At 42.0% G+C, this 6,425-nt stretch overlaps 1 pseudogene; it reads right to left on the bottom strand.

Moving 5' to 3' along the window:
* Positions 1–2,497: 2,497 nt before the first annotated feature.
* LOC114609364 lies at positions 2,498–3,449 on the bottom strand (annotated as a pseudogene).
* Positions 3,450–6,425: the final 2,976 nt, after the last annotated feature.

Here is a 6,425-nt window from a genome sequence, read left to right as displayed (position 1 = left end):
CTGATAACTGTGGCCTCCAAAGAGAGTGTAAATAGTCCAAAGGTTATTCAACACAGACTCGGCCACTGTGAAGTAAAGGAATATCCATTAGTGCTCCGTGATGAGTAAAGATGGCCAGACCTTGAGATTATTTCCTTCAGGAGGGCCTTTGCCACTTCAGTGGCCTTTGTAGTCTTATTAGAGAAAGCCGCTATCCAGCCAATGAAAGTATCTACAAATCCTAACAGCTATTTAAAGCGGTTATGGGGAGGCAGCTAAATAAAATCTATTTGCCAGCTCTTATCTGTAAAAGTGATTATCCTCTGTATTAGCTCAAAAGAAGAGGAGGAGCTTGGGGAGAAACAAGGAAGAGGAAGAAAAGGAGAAGGAGGAAGACAAGAGTTAGTATGCACAGAGTGAGGTATGACATGTCTTCTTTACTGTGATGGTTAGCCTGTGTTAGGGCTTCTATGGCTGTGTTACAATACCAAGACCATGACCAAAAGCAACATGGGGAGGAAAGGGTTTATTTCATATTTCATACCACATTTTCAGTTAACAGTTCATCACTGAGGGAATTCAGGGCAGGAAGTCAAGCAGGGCAAGAGCCTACAGCAGAAGCCATGGTGGGGTGCTGCTTAACTGGCTTGCCCCTTCCCATGGCTCACTCAGCGTGCTTTCTTATGTACCCCCAGGACCAGGTACCTACAGAGGTGGCACCACCTACAATGAACTCGACCCTCTCACAACAATCACTAAGAAAATATCCTTTCCTGCAGGTCAATCTGTTGGGGAATATTTTCCAATTCATGTACTCTCTTCCCAAATGACTCTAGTTTGTATCAAGTTGATATAATAAACTAGTCAGCACAGTTCCGGTGCTATAAATAGTTGTCTTAGCATTTCTTGGGGTTATCTCTCCCCAAGTGGAATGATTTTGGATTCTCTTGATTATTTTCCACTTTAGAGCCTGGGATATTATAATTTCAATTCCTGAGTAGATCCATGATCGTTCACTCTACCTCTTGGGTCATACACTCTGGTTTTATACAATGTATTCTTGGAGGGATAGTGCTAATTCTAGGGGGAACCATAAAACTGTATTTTGTTTTGCCGCTCTGTCTGACAGCCTATTTCTTTGGTTGGTACCAGACATGTCCTATTTATGTTCTTTGCAGTAGATGGCTATCATGTGTTTAGGGAGTTGGATAATTCACTGTAGATATAGAATCTCTTGTTTATGTTTTAGGGACAAGTTTTTGGCTGTAAATATCATGTTTTCCAGATGCTAGTATAGCGTGTAAGATCGTGCAAACATACTTCAAATCAACGCAAATGCTAATATTTTTATTTCCTTTTTCCCAAATTGGTCTCCTTGTCAGAGCCATGAGTTTTAACATTTTGGAGCAGAGTAGAAGAGTATAATGGGGAAGCCTCTGCTACTGACATCTGGCAGAGCACAGCATATGTCCTGCCTTGTGCCCTCCACTTAGAAAATAACTGCTCCTGTCAGCAGATCATCTCTCCTCTGAACTGTCTAGAGGATGGTCATTTGAGTCAGCACAGCTGGCTTGGGTGGAGGAAACTGTTTCAGTATGCAAATGTGCCAGCTTGGAAGAACTTTCCCTGGCCAGAAGGAAGGCAAGATTTAAAGTGCCAGAAGATTCGCTAATTACTTCTGGATCATCTAGGAGGGCTGCCTGATATTTTATTAACCTGCTTCTGGTTAACCAAACATGTCTCTTTAATTCTCATATAGTCTTTACTCGGTGACATATGAGGGCTTCTAACTGTTGCTTTAAAAAAATAGATTAGAAGCCCAGACTCTGAGTCCTTTTTACTAGGGTATCCAATTGTCACAATCCTTTAATCAATAAAGTGGGGTCTCAAGAAATTCTAACACTGGGCATGCCCAGTCTCTTGTTGTTTGTGGAAGAAAAACAAAATCTTGCTATTGGGGCATTGTCTCCATTATTAAATTGAACAGATTAAGAAATATCAAACTGAGAGATATCTAGCTATCTGAGGAGTTGGATAATTCCTAAGAGATCTGGAATCTCTTGTTTTTGTTTTATGAGCAAGTTTTGATTGTTAATATGCCCCTTGTTTTTCTGGATGGTAGTATAGGCCTGTAAGATGTAGTGAGGGAAAAAACAATAAAGACAATAAAAATAATGAAAGTGGTGTATTTGAAAATTCTATATGGAGAGGAATTACTTTATAGGCTAACTTAAAAAGCCTCAGTAAAAACAACACCGTTATCTTACTTGCCTGTTAACCCTCTGGATGGGTTTTCACTTTAGTTGGAGTTATTTCAGGTGGTCATGCACACCCTCCCCAATCATTTCTTTTTACCCAGTTCTCTCTTTCTCTTATGCTGGCTGTAGTCACACGCGTATTCTTGGATATTATTAGGACATGCCCTACACACTTCTGCTTCTGGGCCTTTGAACTTTATGTCCTTTCTTTTTTTTTTTTTTTTTTTTGGGTCAAACAGTGTTTATTCAATGTAAAGTAACCCCAGGCCCATGGGGAAGAAAGTTCCAAGGGTAATAGAGAATAATACAGATTAAATACCCACTCACACATTTACACACGCACACACATAAACCAACCATACATCCAAATTCCAGCAGTGATAAAGACCTGCTTCTCCTCCAGCCTGAGCGGCAGCTGGCAAAACCTCATAGTTTAGAAATGGGACTCCAGGATGGGTCCTGATAGCAGCAGCCTTGTCCCTCCATGCCCCTGCCTTGCTGGAGGTCAAAGCAAGGTGGGTGGGATGCCTAGGAGGTAGTTGGCAACTCTTCCCCACTCTGCCGAAGACGTTTCTTGGCTCTGATCTCATTCATGGCCTCTTCTATGGAGCGTGTGTCCCGCTTGTTGGCCACAGGCACACAGCCATAGGTCTTGTTGGCCTGCAGCATGTGGGCTGCATCTTTGGCTGCTCCTTTGCCAATAAGGTGGCTATATTTGTCCTTGTAGTCACTGGCAGGACTCACAACTGCAGGTCCCTGCTGAGCTGCCTCCTCCTCCTGCTTCTGAGCTAGCTCCTTTAGTTTCCGCTTCTCCTCAGCCTTCTGGGGGTCCCACTCTTCTCCATGACGGTAGGAGTCTAGCTCTTCATCTGAGGGTGCAAACTCCTTTTTGAAGATCATGACATAGCGACAGTCATCATCTTCTCCAAAGGAGAAGGATGTGAGGCCAGCCACCTCTACCACATCATGTAGTATGCTCCTCTCTATCTTGTTCATAGGCTGAAACTTTTTCTTGATCTGTCCACTGTCCTGGATGAAATCAGACACTTCTTTCTCCATCCTTTTACGAAACTCCACTTTTTGCTGTTTGTCTTGTTCTTGTAGTTTCTTCAGGCGAGCAGCCTGTTCTCGGGCCTTGCGCCGACTCTCCTGGTCACCAAGGCTGGGTGGCTTCTCCATGAAGCTCAGGATGGAGCCCAGTAGGTCCGCCATCTTGGGAATGAGTGAGAGGGGGCGGTGCCCTTTATGTCCTTTCTAGCTACATCATAATGGAAGCTTTGGAGCTGGGTAAGACGATGGCCACATTAACATCTTCAAAGCTTCAGTTACTGTAAGTAATTCCTGAGGACTCTCAAACTTATCTTTAATTCATATTTCCACAGACTGAGAGAAGTACATTCATCTGCTTGCATGATATCTTCACTAGATTGTTCAAATGCTGCAGAAAAAAAAATCTCTAGATGTGTTTGTGAGGGTATATGGGGATGTGGCCTGTGGACTACTAGGACTTTCAGAACAAGCCCTTGACAACTTCAGAGAGGCTTGGCCATTAATCTAAAACTGGCAATTTTTGAACAATAGCTAGTCATTCCCCTCAAAGGATCAAAGTTGTTTCTCTGTCTTTGGTGGCACTAGTTGAATTGTGACTTTCATTTGAAAGGACCTGAGTGTCTTGCCCCTACATCAAAACATCACAGATATTGTAATTCTTGTTGAGCTATCTGGGTCATACTCTGACAGACTTGGTAGCCTTAATGGACTAGGCAGTTCAAGATTCTCATGGCATTTTGACTTGAGCTTTCCCTGAAAAGGATATATATAAAAATGTCATCTACATAGTGAATAGCTCCTTCTTGCAAAACTGGGTCCCTAAGATGTTTTCCTAGTGTCCTACAAAAGGGTAGAGGCTGGCCCTTTGTACTGATGGCAAACTCCAGTGACTGGGTCCTCCCATTCAGAAGAAAACAAGTACCAAGAGTCAGGGCACAAAGAAATGCAAAAAGAAATGAGAGAATCTACTGACACGGTAACATAAAGTACACTCAAGGGCTTGAAACAGAAGAGTGCAGGCACAGGCCACCAGAGAATACAGGATTATTGTCTCACTGACAAGCCTGTATCATGTGATATTCTCTGTGTGGCTTATCTACTGTTGGGATTAAGATACCTAAGATGCCACGTCTCAAACAGTTGAATTGACTGAAATCCCTTAGGTCATGTAAGAGGTTAGGTTTATCATAACTGTACAGATACTACCAAAGTGCAGGATTGTTCTTTGGCAAATCAATATGTCTCTTCTCAAGAGGGAAGAAGAGCACTGAAGAACCACCAGGAATAAATGTTTAAAAACATAGTCTTCATAATGTCATAGTTCTAGAGAATAAAAGTTGAAATCAAGGATTCTTCCTACCACTCCTATCTCCATAAACTATAAGGGAAAGGTTCCAGAAAAAGAAATAAGGATATAGTCTTATTACTAGATATATCCTACATCAAGAAAAACAAATTACTTTTCCTGAGACCCTATTTAGGGTACCCCAAAGTTCTTTTGTCAGAGACCAAAATGTTAGGAAGTGGGGTCACACCAATTCCCTGGACATGCTCAGTCCTGTAATGTCACCAGAATGCTAGGCTTTGGTTCTTAGAGAATGAATAGACAACACATCCTCTAACTTCAGGCCCTTGAGACATTACACATGGGACTTGGCAGGGGGTGAATCAAAAGCAGGTCTAACCTTGGACTTTTAATCTCTGAAACTTCATACAGGAACCTCTTGGTAGATAGGTCTGCTAATGGTGTCTTCAAGGGCAAGCACAATCATTTGGAGCCCTCTCTCTATTCTCTTCTTTTCCTGGTATCTTCCTCCAGATCTCAGTTAATGACCATTAACTGAGAAGGTAGTGTCCCATATCTGAGCCTAAGGGGTCTGAGATCCCATAGGTCCTTTTTGGAGCTTTCTAAGGATGTCAGGGGCTGGCTGGGTATTAATATGCTTACCTTAAAATGCTTATTCTTCATCAGGGATCCGTCCTTCATCAGTTAAGTGATCCAGGCTTGTGAATTTCCTGAAAGATTCATATCTAGTGAGACTCTAGACACAATGGCCAAAAAAGTTAACTGGCTTATTATCCTGTTGAAAAATAAGGCAGGATTTTCTTCCCTTCTTTGAATGGTCTCCAATTTTGATATTGTAAAGAGGCTTCTTCCTGCAGTTTTTCATTCCTACAATAAAGTTTTATTGTATCATCATACCACTATAGGTCCCTGCTAGAATATCACAATTCAAGCCAGTGGTTTTTTGATCCAGGATGACCTGTCCACTAAGCGGGTGGACTGTAGGGCTTTTACTAAATAACTCATCAGCGTACCTTTGAGCTTCCACCAAGATCTTGTTTTTCCCAGGAGTACAGTAAATAGTTTAGACTAAGTACAGGTCTTTCTGTGTCAGTTGGTAAGCCAAGGTGAAGGTCTGGGGGTTATTGATAAATCTAGGTGGGTGCTCAAATATTCTTGGAGTGTTCATGGTCTGTGACTAAGAAAAGGACCTAGTCTTGAATTCTGCCCATGGAGTTAGGCATGCTATGAACATAGGAGAGAATGGTTGGTAAGGCTCTCCACTCCTAGTATGCATGCACTCTAGGATTGGGGTCTCTCTTTCTCTAGTGTCTTGAAAGTAAATAGGAAAATGTAGAGGGGGATAGATTTCTTTGGAGGGGTAAGGGATGCTTCCTCTGGTCTCCATTGTCTCTTGATTCTACTTTGAACAGTAGAGTTTGCATCTATGGTATCACAAGCTTCCCTCTTTTGGTTTGTGTAGTTTCCATTCCAGATAGACAGTCAGGAAGTCCTGAACATAAGGCACAATAGGCCTTTTCCATGTTTCCAACATAATATATCCAGCTATATTAAATTTCCATCCTTTGGCCAAATTTTCCCTGTCATCCATTTTGTACTGACTGACATCAGACAGTGTTGCAGTAAAACACTAGCCTCCTTTTCTTTAGAGTCTAGGATGAAACTCATCTTAACTCTTGAGGATGCATTGTAGCAGGGAGTCCATGAAAAGTAAAGGCCAATTTCTATTGATAATCCCAAGAATGGAAATAGAGACAAGAACTGGAACATCTAGAGGAGAGAAAGTGTCCCTAGCTGACTACCCTGACCTTCGAAGAAACCAGATGTTTAAA

Source organism: Grammomys surdaster, unplaced genomic scaffold (assembly GCF_004785775.1).
Source record: "Grammomys surdaster isolate TR1022 unplaced genomic scaffold, NIH_TR_1.0 125953, whole genome shotgun sequence".
NCBI classification, from domain to species: Eukaryota; Metazoa; Chordata; class Mammalia; order Rodentia; family Muridae; genus Grammomys; species Grammomys surdaster.
The sequence above is the reverse complement of the archived record's forward strand: the minus strand, read 5'-3'. Positions and strand labels throughout refer to the sequence as shown.